Source organism: Bos javanicus, chromosome X (assembly GCF_032452875.1).
Source record: "Bos javanicus breed banteng chromosome X, ARS-OSU_banteng_1.0, whole genome shotgun sequence".
NCBI classification, from domain to species: Eukaryota; Metazoa; Chordata; class Mammalia; order Artiodactyla; family Bovidae; genus Bos; species Bos javanicus.
This window is the reverse complement of record NC_083897.1, coordinates 66,700,157-66,719,507: the sequence shown is the minus strand read 5'-3', so window position 1 is coordinate 66,719,507 and position 19,351 is coordinate 66,700,157. Positions and strand designations below refer to the sequence as shown.

Sequence of the window (19,351 nt, the reverse complement as noted above, 5' to 3'; positions counted from 1 at the left end):
GCAAAGGAGAAAGGAAAGATATAAGCATTTTAATGCAGAGTTACAATGAATAGCAAGAAGAGATAAGAAAGCCTTCCTCAGCGATCAATGCAAAGAAATAGAGGAAAACAACAGAATGGGAAAGACTAGAGATCTCTTCAAGAAAATTAGAGATACCAAGGGAACATTTCATGCAAAGATGGGCTTGATAAAGGACAGAAATGGTATGGACCTAACAGAAGCAGAAGATATTAAGAAGAGGTGGCAAGAATACACAGAAGAACTGTACAAAAAAGATTTCCATGACCCAGATAATCACAATGGTGTGGTCACTAACCTAGAGCCAGACATCCTGGAATGTGAAGTCAAGTGGGCCTTAGAAAGCATCACTATGAACAAAGCTAGTGGAAGTGATGGAATTCCAGTTGAGCTATTTCAAATCCTTAAAGATGATGCTGTGAAAGTGCTGCGCTCAATATGCCAGCAAATTTGGAAAACTCAGCAGTGGCCACAGGACTGAAAAAGTTCAGTTTCCATTCCAATACCAAAGAAAGGCAATGCCAAAGAATGCTCAAACTACCGCACAATTGCACTCATCTCACATGCTAGTAAAGTAATGCTCAAAGTTCTCCAAGCCAGGCTTCAGCAATACATGATCCGTGAACTTCCTGATGCTCATGCTGGTTTTAGAAAAGGCAGAGGAACCAGAGATTAAATTGCCAACATCCGCTGGATCATGGAAAAAGCAAGAGAGTTCCAGAGAAACATCTATTTCTGTTTTATTGACTATGCCAAAGCCTTTGACTGTGTGGATCACAATAAACTGTGGAAAATTCTAAAAGAGATGGGAATACCAGACCACCTGACCTGCCTCTTGAGAAACCTGTATGCAGGTCAGGAAGCAGCAGCCTAGGGGGCCCGTTAAACTGCTCAATCTTGCCGGCCTGTGCACTTTGTTCCAGGTGATCCCCCACCCACTTCTTCAGTCTCAGGGCACCCCCAGAAGGAGGCAGCTATGGCCACTGGGTGACAGCAGCATTATAATTGGCTGTGCAGGCCACCTGCTGTGCTGTCATGCCCAACCCCTACACAGCTGCACCAGCTCGGGCCACAGCCAGGGTGAGATGCTGCCAGAGTATGCCAGGAGCACCCTGGAACTCTGGATCTTCTTAGCTGTGAGGCCAAGTTTTCAGGGGATGGGGGCCCTGGGTCCTCCTCTCACAGTGGGGGCATCAGGGACCTTGTAGGCACCAGGTGGCACACCAAGCAAGGAGGTGGCTCTCTTCAGTGTGTAGGCAAAGAAAGGAAGGTGAGGCCCTGGAAGCGAGAGAGATGGTGGGGATCAGGCAAGAGGTCAGGCTGCTGGTGGAAGAAGACAGCACAGAGGAGGTAGAAGTGGTGGAAGATGTGGAGCAGGAGCAGTTATCCTTGCAGGAGCCAGAGGAGAAGCTGGAGGAGCAGAGCCAGGAATGTGCAAGGCCAGGAGCCCCGAGTGATCTACCGGCCCATGCTGGAGAGGCTGGAGTGACTGGTGGCCCTTTAGACAGTGAGTTTAGGTCTGGGAATGTGAAAGACCACAGGACCTACGTTTGTATCAGGTGGAACAACCGTCGGAGGAGGAAGGGTCACTTGGATCAGAGATGCGCCATCTTCCAGGGCTTCACAGGCTTCTGGGCCCAAGCCCTATCCTGATTTCTATTCCTCAGAGTCAGCTGCTCAGGAGGAGGAGAAGGACCAGGAATAGAGGTGGGGACAATGGCACAGGCAAGGTAAGGGGTGCCCGAGGGAATAGAGGTGGGAACAATGGCACAGGCAAGGTGAGGGGCGGCCGAGGGAACTGGGTGCTGGTGGTGTGGAGGTCCAAAGGTACAGCAGGACCAGAATTCGAACATGGCCCAAACACCTGTAGGTGTCTGAGCCATGACTTTGGGTGACTCCTTTTGTCTTGCATCTGAAGAGGAGCAGTACCCAGGGGTGGGGATTCTATGTCAGAAGTGACCAGAAACATTAGGCCAGAGTAGCATTCCCAGAGAGTTATTATTGTATTTGTGGATAATCCTGGGAAGTAACAGAGACAGTGCGAGTCCCACAGCCCATCCCAGTCAGTCAGAGCCCCTGTTGTTGTTCCCACTAGTGCAGTGCAGAAGCAGGAGGTTTTCCACACCAAGGTGGAGAAGGAAGTGGCTGCTGTCCGGTATGTTGTGAGTGCCAGATGACTCCAGACACATCCTTGTGAAGACAAGGAGCATTTCAGAGACCCAGGGCTTTCTTGTTAAACACACACACACACAGAAAGATACACACACATACTCATACACAACACACTTGTCCACAGACAAGGTGTGCCAAAGGGACTGCAGTTCCTGACATTTTTAAGCAGTGACAGGCCACCATTCAGCACACACCATCCAGTCAGAAATAAGAAGTGGTCAGAAACAGATCCTCCCTTGGCGAATGCAGACAAATTCAGACACCAAAGACTGGTCACTGTATCTCTGTGGCACCCCTGTCCAAAATAGGAACGAGAAAAGGATGGCCAGTGACATCTCCGGACAGTGGTTCCACACATCTACAATTACATCAAGAGACATAAACAAGCTCACAGTTGCTGCTCTGTTGACCTGTTTTTTACTACAGGCCTTTTTCCATGACTGATCTCCTTAACTGGAAAGATCACACCCCCTCATACTCTGAAAAGCCCCAAGTAGTGATTGGTCTCTTAGAATCCATCTTTCAGACCCACTGCCCCACCTGGGGAGACTGCCTGCAGTGTCTCCTCACCCTATTCAATATAGAGGAATGCCGATGAGTCATGACAAAGGCTAGAAAATGGGTCCAGGCCAATGCCCCAGGGGCCCAATAAGATGTGGAGAACTGGGCTTGGGAGAACTTCCCAGAGGAAGAGCCTCTCTGGTATCCCAATACTGAGGGGGGAAGAAACCAGTTAGAGAGATAGCCACAGGCCCTCTCTCCTACAGGGGGTAAAAGACAGGGCTAAGAAGCCTGGTAACATGGCTAAGACCACTGAGGTGCTACATGAACCAGATGAAAGCCTGGACGATTTCTGAAAAAGCCGTGTGAGGCCTTCTGGGTTTTCACCCCTTTTGATCTTGAAACCACTGAAAATCAATGGATGATAAATTCAGCCTTTGAGGGATAGGCCCAATCAGACATCTGAAAAAAAAAAAAATTACAGAAATTAGAAGTCTTGCAGGTAAAAATGCCACAGACCTGCTTTGCCAACAAAGTCTTTGTCAATCACAACTAAACAGCAAAAAGTGGATGAAGCAAAATGTCACATTCTTGGCAGCTGTTCTGCCACAGTGTGCACCCCCAGTGGGACCACACCGTAAGGCAAGGGGCCCAGATCTGAAAAGGAAAATTCCCCTTAGCCACAATCAATGTGCCTATTGCAAGCAAAAGGGACACTGGAAAAATGAGTGCCCCAGTCGCCCAGAGAAGTAAACCAAAGCAGCAGGCCCACCGATCCGGTATTAACTCAAGCCACACAGCACTAATCTGATCGGGCTAACTCAAGCAGAATCCCAACTAGAGGAAACTAAACTCTCTCCAACTGGGTCCCCGAGAGACCATGGTCAGAATTCAAGTAGGGGCTATCCAAGGGACTTTATGGTGGACACTGGCACTGAGCATTCCCAGGTCACCCAGGAGATAGTCCCCTTATCAGGAAAAGAAACTACCATCATTGGGGGCACAGGAGCCCAGACCCACACACATCCAGACCTGCAGGCCCTTTTGCAGTCCTTGACAATGCTGACGGGGGGCCATGAGGTAGAGCACGAATTCCTTCACTTGCCCAACTGCCCTATTCCCTTGATGCGAAGAGTCCTGGTTGCTAAGATGGGGGCCCAGATTTCCTTTTCTGCTGATGGGTAACCTCTCCTAAAGCTAGCAGGCCCACTCTCCTCCTTGATTATGACTCTTGCTGTAAGGTGAGAAGAAGAATGGGGCCTATATTCCTCCCTTCCAGGAGAAGGGACCATTCCTCCGGAATCAGAGACTGAGTACCCACCAGTTTTGGCCAAGGAAAATGCTCTGGGCCTGGCAAAACTCCTTACTCCCATCCTGATTGATCTGAAACCAGGAGCTCAGCCTGTAAAACTACAACAGTATCTGATTCCCCGGTAGGCCCGGCTGGGAATCCACGCTCATTTAGATAGACTACTCCAACACGGACTTCTGATGAAATGTCAGTCACCTGGAAACCCCACTACTACCCGTGAAGAAGCCAGGGACACATGACTACCATCCGGTTTAGGACTTAAGAGCTATAAATGAGGCAACAATTACTCTGCACCCGGCAGTGCCTAAACCGTACACCCTACTAGGACTGATCCCTTCCACAGCTGAATGACTTACTTGCTCGCACTTGAAAGATGCCTTCTTCTGCCTCCAGCTTGCACCTGTCAGCCAACCACTATTTGCCCCTGAATGGGAAAACCCACACATGGGAAACAAGGAACAGCTCTCTTGGACGAGGCCTCCTCAGGGTTTCAAGAACTCCCCTACTCTCTTCAGCGGAGCTTTGGCCACTGACTTTGTGCAATTTCCTGGACGAGAGTTAGACTGTGTCTGGTGAAGTAGGTCATTGAGCACAACACAGGCTCGATGCCTAGAAGGAGCAAAGGCCCTCATCTCCTTGTTAATGGAAGCTGGGTACTGGGTATCAAAGAAAAATGCACAAATCTGTAAAAGACAAATCAAATATCTAGGTTTTAATATCATCTCGGGCCAGCAAATGCTAGGAACTGAAAGGAAACAAGCAGTTTGCACCAACCCTCCCCCTACCACTCACCAGAAGGTCCACAAGCTCCTGGGAGCAGCAGGATTCTGCAGGATATGGATCCCTGGATTTTCAGACATGGCCAGAACCCTATATGAGGCCCTGAAAGAAGAAAAGGCTCCCCTTGAATGGAGCCAAGAAGTGGCATTTCAAACAATTAAGGCCAAAGTCTCCAATGCCTCAGCCCTAGAGCTTCCCAATATCAACAGAGCGTTCAATCTCTGTGGTCATGAAATGTACAAAATGGCCTTGGGAGTCTTGACCCAAAAATTCAGGCCTTGCCAAAGGCCAGTGGCCACTTGTCTAAACAGATGGCCACCCTACCTCCAAGCAATAGCAGCCACTACCATGCTAGTGAGCGAGGCTGTCAAATTAATGTTGGGGCAAAACCTAAATGTTAAGATCATACACTCAGTTGTAACCCTGATGGATAGCAGAGGCCACCACTGGCTCACACATGCATGGATGACTAAGTATCAAGGGTTACTATGTAAACATCCATGGGGAAACCTGAAAGTTGTATGAACTCTAAAACCAGGTATCTTCCTACCAAAAGAAGCAGGGCCCTTGGAACATGATTGCTTGGAATTATTAGACGAAGTGTTTTCTAATAGACAAGACCTGACTGACAAGCCACCCCACAACCCAGACCTGGTCCTATATACAGATGGTAGCAGTTACATAGAAAACAGAAAGAAGATGGTTGGGTATGCTGTAGTGTCTCACTCTGAAGTGGAGGAAGGAGAGGCACTTCCTCAAGGATGGTCAGCGCAGAGAGTGGAGTTATGGGCATTAATCGGGGCCCAGGAACTCAGCTGAGAGCAGCGAGTCAATACCTATACAGACTTGCGGTATGCTTTCACTACTCTACATGTCCACGGAACCTTATACAAGGAAAGAGGACTCCTTACAGCAGGAGGGAAAGGGATCAAAACCCAAGTCAAAATATTGAAACTTCTGGAAGTAGTATGGGAACCAAAGGAAGTGTCAGTTGTCCACTGCAAAGGCCACCAGAAGGGAAGTGACCCAGTGGCCGAAGGGAACCGTCACACTGATGCAGCCACCAAGGAGGCTGCCCGCGGCAGCCGCCAAATTCAAAGTCCTGCTAGCCCTGGAGATACCAGCTGCCCCCAGGTACTTTCCTGAGGAGGAAAAATGGAGAAAAATGGAAGGGGGAACCAAGGCAAAGATGGGATGGTGGCTCACACAAGACTGCAAGTCCATGTTCTGGCACATCTTGCCTACAAGCTGGTGTACCAGCAACATGAACTGACCCATATGGGCAAGACTGCCTTAGAGAGTTTGCTAGACCCATACTATCTTGTTGCTCACCTCCCTGCACTCTGTTCTTCTCTCAGTGATGTGTAAACTGTTTACAAAATAAAGCTCGCCAGGGCCCTAGTAGATCGGCAGGGACACAACATTGTGGACTATCCCCCTTTGAGGATACGGAAGCAGGTTTCACTGAAACCACTCCAAATCAAGAATTTAGATATCTTGTAGTTTTTATCTGCATCTTTTCAGGCTGGGTGGAAGCCTTTCCTATCCGAACTGAAAAAGCAAGACAAGTAACCAAGGCAGTTCTGAAAGACATTGTCCTCAGATATGGAATGCCTCTGTCCATAGCATCAGACAAGGGACCAGCATTTGTAGCCAACGCAGAACAACAGGTGTCAAAGACTTTGAAAACCCAGTGGAAATTGCATACTGCCTACCATCCCCAGAGTTCAGGGAAAGTGGAACACGTGAATTGAACCCTCAAACAAACTCTAGCAAAACTATGCCAGGAGACCAGCTTATCTTGGGTAGGTATGTTGCCTGCAGCCCTCTTAAAAGTGAGGAGTTTGCCCCAGGCAGGGATAGGGTTTTCACCATTTGAAATCCTGTATGGACGACCACCCCCACTAGTCAACTTAAGGGGAGACACCAGAGAACTAGGGAACTTGAACTTATATAAGCAGCTACAAGGGTTAGGACACACCATCTCTCAAGTACATACATGGATAATTGATAGAATACTCGTTTCCTTAGGCATAACAGTACATCCTCACCAACCAGGGGACTGAGTATGGGTAAAGGATTGCAAAAAAGAGCCTTTAAAACACATGTGGAAAGGGCCATATTCTTTAACCTTAACTACCCACACTGATCTCAAGGTGGAAGGAATAGACGCTTGGTTCCATTACTCCAGAGTCAAACCTGCAAGTCTGACTGATAGCCAAGAGAAGTGGGAAACGACCCTTAGTCCGGAGGAATCCCTGTGCCTGACCTTGCAGAGAAGGAAACAACCATCCCCAAAGCCCCACTCTGGCCACACTGGAAGCTGGTCAATAAAAGCACGGCTGAAGCTTGAGGAACCAATAGGACCGACAAAAGGCAGATGTATTGGTTATTAATTGGTCTGGGACTCCCCCTATTCATCTTATTTGGAATAGGGCTTTACTCTTTCCCCCAGAGTGGACTTGTATCCAAAAACTCTTTCTCTCTGCTTTGTCTAATTCTTCATAGTTCTTGTTTTTTGGAGTTTCCTCATATTGTGATCAACTTAATTATGAAAACAGCGTATTTTTGCCTTTTAAGTTGTAAAATCCCCTCCTCATCTGAGAGCCAGGATGATTGTTCTGAATGTATGGAGTCTTTCTACCTTGAGGGTACATGGGCCCTGGAAGTGTACTGGATTGGATGCCTCTCTGCTATTCCAATGGAATCTAACAATTAGCAGGTGGGCAGGGTGTCCTATTCAGAGTTGTGCCCTGTCCAAGGAAACAGTAGGCAAAGAATGCCTAAGCTGAGAAGGGTTAAATTATACCTGGGTCGGAGAAACAAAATGCAGAAGAGCCCTGGTCTATAATGATCCCTATAAGAAATTTCCATGGTGTCCAGGGGCCCCAACCTGGTATTGGGCTCCCCAAAAAGGAGGGAATGGAAATCACACTTGCATTCCCTTGAATTCCACTTCTGGGATTCTAGAGCAAAACTGTACAGGAAATCAACCTGATACTAATCCCTTTCTTGCAATCCCAGGCATTAGCCCACATTGGAAGCATCTTTACTGCACAAACCCAGACTTATGGCAATCCTGAGAGGAACTTTTTGGAATTGTGGAAGAAGGGCCAACTCAGAGCTCCCATGCAGATATGGAAGAAACTGCACCATAGGAATAATTCAGTCAGGTTTCTTCCTCTTACCCACACCAGGGGATATGCTGGTGTTCCCAATTTGTGATAACCTGAGACACAGAGAAAAATGATTCCTTGAGCTAGGAGGAAAACAAAACTAGGGCGAAGATGGGAGTTGGGGATACAGGACCCCCATTTACATGCTCAATCGAATAATCCAACTGCAGGCATTACTTGAGATTATAACTAATGAAATCACAACTGCATTGGAACTGTCATTACAGCAACAATCCCAGATGAGGACTGCCATCTATCAATATCGAACAGTGGAGGAAGGAGGAGCATATGGGAAATTCAACCAAACTGACTGTTGTATCCAAATAGATGACAATGGAAAATTTGTGACAGACATAGCTAAAAATATCGAGAAGATTGTCCATGTTCTGGTTCAGACAATGTTTCTGGTTAAGACAATGATTGGGATTGTCGTAGTCATACTCACTGATGTCTGCTTATTCCCTGGTTCATACCCGTCCTAATCAAAAACATAACAACGTTCATTCATAGGAACAGTTGTCAAATGGAGAACAGCCACCTAGCTGTTGCTTTTAAAGGATTACCAGCCAGTTCTGGATGATGATGTTCTCTGACAGCTGCAGATGCACCATAAACATCAAGAGGGGGGAATGAGATAGAAACCAGACCAAAGCCCCCAATTAAAGTAGCAACCTTTTGTTTTCCCTTCCTTTATCTTGTGTTAACATCTGCTGCTCATCAATCACTGCTTATGCATCTGATCTCTTGCTTGCTGGTTACCTCCTCTCCTTGGGAACTAGGGCTACCTGGGGAAAGGAGGGATCTGAGCTGTTCGAGCAGGAAATTTATGGTGCATAAAAGATACTTAGAACAAAGGCAGGGCACTCAGTCTTTGGAGGCAACTCCACTGAGCCCACACTGGTGCTGAATAAACCCAGCTGTTCTGCATCTTTGAGTGCCGCTTGTCTCTTTCTGATGCCACAGAGTCTATAACAACACTATGATGACAATCAGCTGACTCATGGCCTACTTTCCCATGGCCTTTCTTTATTTCAAACAGTCCTCAGAAACTTGCCTTGTCTGTGCTTTTGCATTCTATCTGCCTTTTCTTTTTTTGAGAGACTCTTGTATGGCAGGAGGAATTACTATAAACTGGGCCATCTTTAGTGGTAGGAAGTCATTTAGCACAATTGGTACAGTTGGAAAAGTGAGAGGAAAGTCCTAATACAAAAATGTAACTTCCAAGTTAGTGCTGTCTTCTGGTTGTATGAGTAGAGAAGTAGTCAACGAGAAAGAAAATGAAATCCCAGATACGTGGTTATCTTGTCATGATCTCCAAATTGAAATATGCTTAAGAGAATAGTCTATATATAGGTGAATCCCGACTCCAGCTCTATTAAGTATTCACACTGTTTGAACAGTGTGAGCGAGCAAGTCTCCTTTAAGCCCTTCAGTTTGGACTGGATTGCATTCCTTTTTATTTTACTTTTTTTTCAGATATGTACTTTGCAAGTAGGAATGGTGGTCTCTTGGGGTTCTCAGGAAACCAGAGGACTGCTGATAAGAGTGGTGACCATAGACTACAAATTCTGCCATGGAGAAGGTAACAATAACACACCTGGAAAACTCTCTGAGGGAAAAGCCCATGTGATTTCAATGGTTTGGGAGGGCTTGTGATCCTCTAGGCTTCCCCATGGCTACTACAGCCTAGTGTCACAGCCTAGTGTCTTGGTTAGGGGAGATTTAGGGAGGCATGGTTGCCATGACATCACGACTCTGTGACATTACTAAAGCTATAGGCAGAATACCTTGGTCACTTCCCTTTGCCTCTAACAGATGAAAGGAGAGGCCTGTATCTATTTTATGAGGTGGGGCTGTCTTCATGATAGGCTTATTTTCTTCTACCACTTACTGTAAATGATGCTCATTCTAGTAGTTCCTAGGCCAACTTTACCCATGAAATAGGAACAAGCTCTAGCCCAGTTGAATCTCTAAAGAAATGGTGAAAACTCTAAGGGAGTGTTAAGTATCTGTGAGGATCATCAGTTTATGTGTTAGAGATTCCATTACTAGTTTCCTTTCCATGAGACCCTAGGTAAGAAAAGGAGGCCTCATTTGAAACTGAAAGCCTCTTTTCAAGAGGAAATGTGTGTATTGGTTTTCTAGGGTTGCCAGAACAATGAAAAACATACCAGGTAGCTTTAAAAATGTTTTCTCAAGCTTCTGAGGATCAAACCAGAAATCAAAGGGTCAGGAGATTTGTTCTGTTCTGGACTGTGTCAGTCCAGAATTTTCTGGCTTTGTCTTCACACAGTAATGTCTCTGTGTTTTCTGTGACTGATCTCCTTTTCTTATAAAGAATCAGTTGTATTAACCCAAGTACCTATTCAGAGGCCCTATTTCCAAATAGGGTCAGAAGAAAAGACAATCTACTCACATTTTGACTAAATATAATGTACAGAGAGTTATGTCTTCAGCATAAAATTTTGAGAGGATACAATTTATTCATGATATTCATTTTCTCCTCTCAACTTGGTACTGCTAAATATTCATCTGTATCCCAAAGCTTACCCCACTAAGCAGCTTGCCTAAACCCAGAAAGCAGCTGCTTAAGAAAAAATGGGTTGTTTAGGAATAATACAGATGAAAACAAAATTCAAAGTTTCTTACCAATCCAGAAATCCTCTCCACAAAGACAGAATGTATGGGAAACATTTCTTTTATTGAATAAGTATTAAACCATAATGTGATGGCCATGATAAGGAAACTACTAAAAGACTGCAAAGAGAATAGAGGTATTATAAATATGTTTCCTAGCAAACTGTCAATTACGCTTTGACTGTTTGGGTCGCAACAAACTGTTACAAATTCTTAAAGATATGGAAATACCAGACGACATTACCTGCCTCCTGAGACATCTGTATTCAGGTTAAGAAGCAACAGTTAGAATCAAACATGGAACAACGGACTGGTTCAAATTGGGAAAGCAGTACGTCAAGCCTGAATATTGTCATCTTGCTTATTTAACTTACACGCAGATTTCTGCTAAGTTACTTCAGTTGTGTCCGACTCTGTGTGACCCCAGAGACGGCAGCCCACCAGGCTTCCCCGTCCCTGGGATTCTCCAGGCAAGAACACTGGAGTGGGTTGCCATTTCCTTCTCCAATGCTTGAAAGTGAAAAATGAAAGTGAAGTCGCTCAGTCGTTCCCAACTCTTAGCGACCACATGGACTGCAGCCTACCAGGCTCCTCTGTCCATGGAGTTTCCAGGCAAGAGTACTGGAGTGGGGTGCCATTGCCTTCTCCGTACATGCAGATTACATCATGGGAAATGCAGGACTGGATGACACACAAGCTGGAATCAAGACTGCAAGGAGAAATATCAATAACCTCAGATATGCAGATGACAACAACCTAATGGCAGAAAGTGAAGAGGGACTAAACAGCCTCTGGTTTAAAGTGAAAGATGAGACTGAAAAAAGCTGACCTAAAACTTAACATTCAAAGAACTAAGATCACAGCATTCGGTTCCATCACTTCCTGGAAATAGATGTGGATACAAAGGAAACAGTAACAGATTGTACAGACTGTATTTTCTTGGGCTCCAAAATCACTGCAGAAGGTGACTGCAGCCATGAAATGAAAAGTTTTGCTGTTTTGAAGAAATCCTATGGCACATCTAAACAGCATATTAAAAAGAAGACCCATTATTTACTGACAAATTTCCATACAGTCAAAACTACGTTTTTTTTCAGTAGTCATGTATGGATGTGAGAGTTGGACCATAAGGAATGCTGAGTGCCAAAGAATTGATGCTTTTGGGCTGTGGTGTTACAGAAGACTCTTGAGAGTCTCTTGGACAGCAAGGTGATAAAACTAATCATTTTAAAGGAAAACATTTCTGAAAGTCATTGGGAGAACCGATGCTGAGGCTGAAGTTCCAATACTTTTGCCACCTGATGCAAAGAACTGACTGATTATAAATGACACTCATGGTGGGAAAGATCGAAGGCAGGAGAAGAAAGGGATGATAGAGGACGAGATGGTTGAATGGCATCACTGACTCGGTGGAAATGAATTTGAGCAAGCTCCAGGAGATGAAGAATTACAGGGAAGCCTGGCATGCTGCAGTCCATGGGGTTGCAAAGATTCAGAAATGACAAGGTGACTGAAATGATCCTAGCAAGCATTTTTTATTACAAAATTTTCAAAATATGAAGCCGTCCTCAAAAAGACCTGATTAAAACACTCATCACAGTTATTTTGCCCTAAATTTACATAGTAATTGGGGTAACCATCAGTGTTTTCTAATTTGTTTCTAGAGAGAAGGATAAACTTCACATAATTTTATGACTGAATGTGGCTGTGGAAAGAGGCATACGCTAAGATGGTCTGTTACCCTCCACAGAATTGAGAGATAGGATGTTACTATTAACAATTGAGAAATAAGATGCTACTATGAACAAATACCCATGTACTCATGGGCAAACCACTTCAGTATTCTTCCCCAAGAACCCTATGAACAGCATGAAAAGGCAAAAAGCTAGGACACTGAAAGATGAACTCCCCAGGTCGATAAGTGCCCAAAATACTACTGGAGATATCAGGAGAGAAATAACTCCAGAAAGAATGAAGACATGAAGCCAAAGCAAAAACAACACCCTGTTGTGGATTTGACTGGTGATGGAAGTAAGGTCCAATGCTGTAAAGAGCAATATTGCATAGCAATCTGGAATGTTAGGTCCATTAATCAAGGCAAATTGGAAGTGGTCAAACTGAAAAGTGGCAAGGTGAACATCAATATTTTAGGAATCAGTGAATTAAAATGGACTGGAATGTGTGAATTTAACTCAGATGACCATGATAGCTACTACTGTGGGCAAGAATCCCTTAGAGGAAATGGAGTAGCCATCATAGTCAAGAAAAGAGTCCAAAATACAGTACTTGGGAGCAATCTCAAAAATTTCAGAAGGATCTCTGTTCATTTTCAAGGCAAACCATTCAATATCACAGTAATCCAAGTCTAGTAATGCTGACCAGTAATGCTGAAGAAGCTAAAGTTGAACGGTTCTATGAAGACCTACAAGACCTTTTAGAACTAATGCCCCCCAAAAGACGCCCTTTTCATTATAGGGGCCTGGAATGCAAAAGTAGGAAGTCAAGAAACACCTGGAGTAACAGGCAAATTTGGCCTTGGAGTACAGAATGAAGCAGGGCAAAGGCTAATGGGGTTTTGCCAAGATAATGCACTGGCCATAGCAAACACCCTCTTCCAACAAAACAAGAGAAGACTTTACACATGGACATCACCAGATCATCAACACCAATATCAGGTTGGTTATATTCCTTGCAGCCAAAGATGGAGAAGCTCTATAGAGCAGCCAAAACAAGACCAGGAGTTGACTGTGGCTCAGATCATGAGCTCCTTATTGCCAAATTGAAACCTAAATTGAAGAAAGTAGGGAAAACCACTAGACCATATGGGCATGACTTAAATAAGATCCCTTATGATTAAACAGTGAAAGTGACAAACATATTCAAAGGTTAGATCTGATAGATGGAGTGTCTGAAGAACTATAGATGGGGGTTCGTGACATTTTCGAAGAGACAGGGATCAAGACCATCGCTAAGCAAAAGAAATGCAAAAAAGCAAAATGGCTGTCTGAGGAGGCCTTACAAATAGCTGTGAAAAGAAGAGAAGCAAAAAGCAAAGGACAAAAGGAAAGATATCCCCATTTAAATGCAGAATTGCAAAGAAAAGCAAGGAGAGATAAGAAAGCCTTCCTCAGAGATCAGTGCAAAGAAATAGAGGAAAACAATAGAGTGGGAAAGATTAGAGATCTCTTCAAGAAAATTAGAGATACCAAGGGAAGATTTCCTGCAAAGATGAGCTCAATAAAGCACAAAAATGGTATGGATCTAACAGAAGCAGAAGATATTAATAAGGGGTGGCAAGAATACACAGAAGAACTGTACAAAAACCATCTTCACAACCCAAATAACCACGATGATGTGGTCAGTCACCTACAGCCAGACATCCTGGAATGTGAAGTCAAGTGGGCCTTCGGAAGCAGTGCAACGAATAAAGCTAGTGGAGGTGATAGAATTCCAGTTGAGCTATTTCAAATCCTGAAAGATGATGCTGTGAAAGCAGTGCACTCAATATGCCAGCAAATTTGGAGAACTCAGCAGTGGCCACAGGACTGGAAAAGGTCAGTTTTCCTTCCAATCCCAAAGAAAGGCAATACCAAAGAATGCTCAAACTACCATACAATTGCACTCAACTCACACGCTAGTAAAGTAATGCTCAAAATTCTCCAAGTCAGACTTCAACAATCCGTAAACTGTGAAATTCCAGATGTTCAAGCTGGTTTTAGAAAAGGCAGAGGAACCAGAGATCAAATTGCCAACATCCACTGGATCATGGAAAAAGCAAGAGAGTTCCAGAAAAAGATCTATTTCTGCTTTATTGACTATGCCAAAGCCTTTGACTGTGTGGAACACAATAAACTGTGGAAAATTCTGAAAGAGATGGGAATACCAGACCACCTGACATGCCTCCTGAGAAATCTGTATGCAAGTCAGGAAGCAACAATTAAAACTGGATGTGGAACAACAGACTGGTTCCAAATCGGAAAAGGAGTGCATCAAGGCTGTATATTGTCACCCTGCTTATTTAACTTATATGCAGAGTACATCATGAGAATTGCTGGGATGGATGAAGCACAAGCTAGAATTAAGACTGCCGGGAGAAGTATCAATAACCTCAGATATGCAGATGACACCACGCTTATGGCAGAATGTGCAAAATAACTAAAGAGCCTCTTGATAAAAGTGAAAGAGGAGAGGAAAATGTTGGCTTAAAGCTCAACATTCAGAAAACTAAGATCATGGCATCTGGTCCCTTCACTTCATGGCAAATAGATGGGGAAACAGTGGAAACAGTGGCAGACTTTATTTTTGGGGCGGGTCTAAAATCACTCAGATGGTGACTTCAGCCAGGAAATTAAGACACTTACTCCTTGGAAGGAAAGCTATGACCAACCTAGACAGCATATTAAAAATCAGAGACATTGCTTTGCCAACAAAGGTCTGTCTAATCAATGGTATGGTTTTTCCAGTAGTCATGTATGGATGTGAGTTGGACTATGAAAAAAGCTGAGCACTGAAGAATTGATGCTTTTGAACTGTGGTGTTAGAAAAGACTCTTGAGAGTCCCTTGGACTGCAAGGAGATCCAACCAGTCCATCCTAACGGAGATTAGTCCTGAGTGTTCATTGGAAGGACTGATGTTGAAGCTGAAACGCCAGTACTTCTGCCACCTGATGAGAAGAGCTGGCTCACCAGAAAAGACCCTGGAGGAGAAGGGGATGACAGAGGATGAGATGGTTGGATGGCATCACCAAGTCAATGGACATGATTTTGGATAAACTCCAGGAGTTGGTGATGGAAAGGGAAGCCTGGCTGGCTGCAGTCTGTGGGGTCGCAGAGAGTCAGACATGACTGAGCAACTGAACTGAATTGAACTGTTGTACCCATAGGTTAGACAAGCAATATCAGAACATTGGAGTTTAAAGAAGAGAGCATTTTCTTCCAGGGCCATGCAAGTAGATGGGTGGCTTATGCCTTAAAAAATCCTGAACTCCCCTCCCTGGGTTATCCCAGTGCACCAGCCCTAAGCAACCAGTATCATGCATCGAACTTGGACTGGCGACTCATTTCATATATGATATTATACATGTTTCAATGCCATTCTCCCAAATCATCCCACCCTCTCCCTCTCCCACAGAGTCCAAAAGACTGTTCTATACATCTGTATCTCTTTTGTTGTATGCAAAACCAATATTGCAAAGTAATTAACCTCCAATTAAAATAAATAAATTTATATTAAAAAAAATCCTGAACTTCCCAAAAGCTTTCAAGAATGTCCACTTAAAACTTGTGGGAGGGATGTGATTAGCTGTGACAAACTTCCTGCTGTCAGATATTTTATTCTTGAAGAAAAGTCACGGTGAGGTAACTGTTCCTGTAAACCTCTAGCAAAACAAATATCATTCTCTATGCTGAATGGTAAGATTCCAAGCTTGATTTTCACATTCCAAGGTCCTGGTTAGGAGGAGGAGATTCCTGGGCAAGCTGATTATCCTGTCTGAGGGCATTCATCCATCACCCTGTCTTGGTCCTCCCACCCGTGGTTAGTCACAGCTGAAGAGGCAGCTTTCAGTCTCTGGGCCCTTGACTTACCAAGGTCCCCACACCCTGCCCAGCCACCTTAAATGAGGGAGCCAGGTGCCCAGCCCACAGCTGCCCTCAGTCTTCTCAGTCTACCCTAATTGTGGGGGTGGGGGCTGGGTCCTGTAGACTCTGACCCAATAAGATTGCCACAAGCATTATGTCATGGAGGTGGGGATGGCAGGCAGATTGCCTATTGCTCTGAACCCTGGGCCAGGTCAGTGAGTGGCTCTAGAAATGTCTCTGTACCTCTGCAAGACTCGGCTTTTAGCCTGTCCCCAGGCTCCACGCGTTGTTACCCAGACCAAGGCCAGAGCACCTGCAGGGCCATGGAGGAAGGCTGAAATATATCTTTTACTACACTCTGCTGAGAGGCTATTGGTGGGCCTGGTCTTCTAACTCCTATGGTCTTTAGCTGAGGACGGCAGCTCCATGCCCCTCTTGCCCCTATTACCGTATCTTCCTTGGTGAGATTATTCAACATTTGACAGAAAGTTGGTAACTTAGACCATCATGGTCTATTTCCATTAGCCCAAGATAATCACATTCTACTCTGTTTCTATAACTCAGGTAAATTAACTAACAATATCATGTGATGATACAGTTTTTATCTTCCTCTAACTGAAATATTATACTTAAAAAGCATAATGTCCCTAGGACATATATATTGCAAATGGGGGAACCATTTATTCATTCACTGCTGGAGGTATAGTTGAATTGTAATATTTTAAAAACAATTTTTATTGGAATAGAGTTGCTTTACCATCTTATATTAGTTTCTGTTGTACATCAAAGTCAATCTATTATAGGCATACATAGATCCCTTCATTTTTGGATTGCCTTCCCATTTAGGTCACCACAGAGCACTGAGTAGAGTTCCTTCTACTTATTTATTTCTTTCATTTTTTTAATTCAAAGTAATTTATTTGTTTTAACTGGAGGATAATTACTGTACCATACTGTGATGGTTATTGCCATATGTCAACATTAGTGAGCCATAGGTATACAAGTGCTCACACATCTTTAAGCCACACTCATCTCCCTTCCCACCCTATTGCTATGGGTTGTTCCAGAGCACTGGTTTTGAATGCCCTGCTTTATGCATACATAAACCTGAATGATGATTTTCCTGCATGAAATGTGCAATTTTCTCTATATCACATGTGAGTTACGGGTGTAGAGTTTTCTACATTAAATTTGAAATCTGTATTTATGTTTGGAAATCTAGCTGTATATTTTTGGTCATGATAGATGAACTATTGTACGTTTCATATCTGAATATCCCTGCACACGTTTTCCTACATAAATATGGAATGCTGTATATTTCACATAGGAAAATTTGAGCATATATTTTCCTGAATAAAGTATGGAATATTTTTACATTTTTTAATGAAAATCTCAGTTAAGATTTTCAGACATGAAGTATATAATTCTCCATAGTTCAAATATGAAACACCGAGGCAAAGTTTCATTATTGAACTAGAAATTTTGTACATTTCATAAATGATCCTCTAGGTACAGATTTTCCTACATGAAAGTTGGTATATTTTATATTTCACATGAAGAAATACGGATACGGATTTCCTTGTTTTGCGATACTCTATATTTCACATATGAAAATATGGGTGCTGATTTTTTTACATTAAATATGTAACTTTCTATATTTCACATTTGAAAATCTAGATAAAGATTTTCCTGCATGAAACATGCAATATGCTATATGAAAATCTGGAAAAGTTTTTCCTGCTTAAATATTGAATGTTTTATTTTACACTTATTAAAATCTATGTGCACATTCTGCACATGATATATGGAATTCTCTGTGTTTACCTTTGGAAAATATTGACATTCTTTTCCTTACATTAAATATTAAATTCTCTATAGAGGTCATATTAAAATATTAGCATGGGTTTTGTGGGCCTAGATTTTCAACTGTGAAAATATGTAATTCTGTATGATTCACGTGTGGAAATCTCAGTGCAAATTTTCCTAATTGAAGTATGAAAACATGTATATCTTACAGATGATAAGTGCGGATTTTCTGATATATTGCTATATGGGATTCTGCATATTTCATATAAGAAAATCTTATGATTTTGGGGGCATATAATATGTAATTCTGATTTCACATATAGATATTTGGGAACAGATTTTCCTACATGAAATATGAAATCTCTATATGTCACATATTGAAATCTGTATACAGATATTCACACATTACATATGAAATTTTTCACATTTCCTATGTGGAAATCTCAGACCAGATAGTTTAGAAAATATATGGAACTCTCTATAGTTCCCAAGTAAAAACAAGATGAATTTTTGAGATGAAATATGGGTTTTTGCTCATTTCTCATATGAAAACCAGGGTACATATTTTCTTACATGACATATGAACAGTGTATATTTTAGATTGAAAATCTGAGTTCAGAATTTTTTACATGAAATATGGAATGTTCTGTTTCAAATGTGGAAATCTTACCTTAGATAATGCTTCTATGAAATACATAATCCCTCTGTTTCCTATATGCATGTGGACCCTGATTTTGCTCCATAGTATGTGCAATTTGCTACATGTCACATAGGAATATCTTGGTCTAGATTTTCCCACATGAACTATGGAATTCTCTGTATTTCCTTTATCAAAATATGAGGACAGGTTAACTTTAGGAAAGATGGAATTTTTTTTATATTTCACAATTGAAAATCTAGGTGTCGATTTTCTACATGAAATATGAAATTCTGTACATTTCTTGTATTAAGGTATTAGTGCAGATTTTCCTGCTTAAAATATGGAATACTCTATATTTCATATAGGAAAGCCTGAATGATGACTTTCTTACAGCAAATATGTAACTGTCTATATTTCACACATGAAAATATGGGTACAGATTTTTCTACATGAAGTATGAAATCTGTACTTCATGTTTGAAAATCTAGCTGTGTATGTTTGGTCATGATATATGGAATAATGCATGTTTCACATATGGATATATGTGCACATATTTTCCTGCATGAAGAGAGAATCCTGTATTATTCACATAGGAAAATTTGAGCATCCATTTTCCTGCTGAATTATGGAATTCTACTTTCATAAATGAATTTCTCAATTAAATTTTCTGACAAGAGATCTGCAATTCTCTACAGTTCAAATATGAAATTCCAGAAGCAAATATTCATT

General features: G+C 42.8%; 1 long non-coding RNA gene across 3 annotated transcripts in view; it reads right to left on the bottom strand.

Moving 5' to 3' along the window:
* Nucleotides 1-733: 733 nt before the first annotated feature.
* Nucleotides 734-19,351, bottom strand: part of LOC133243084 (uncharacterized) — a 28,688-nt gene continuing 10,070 nt past the window's right edge. For all 3 annotated transcript variants that reach the window (XR_009734970.1, XR_009734968.1, XR_009734969.1), the window contains 3 exons: nt 4,796-4,906; nt 4,360-4,686; nt 734-3,153 (listed from right to left, as the gene is read on the bottom strand). This is a non-coding gene — a long non-coding RNA (uncharacterized LOC133243084). The remainder of the gene's footprint in view (nt 3,154-4,359; nt 4,687-4,795; nt 4,907-19,351) is intronic.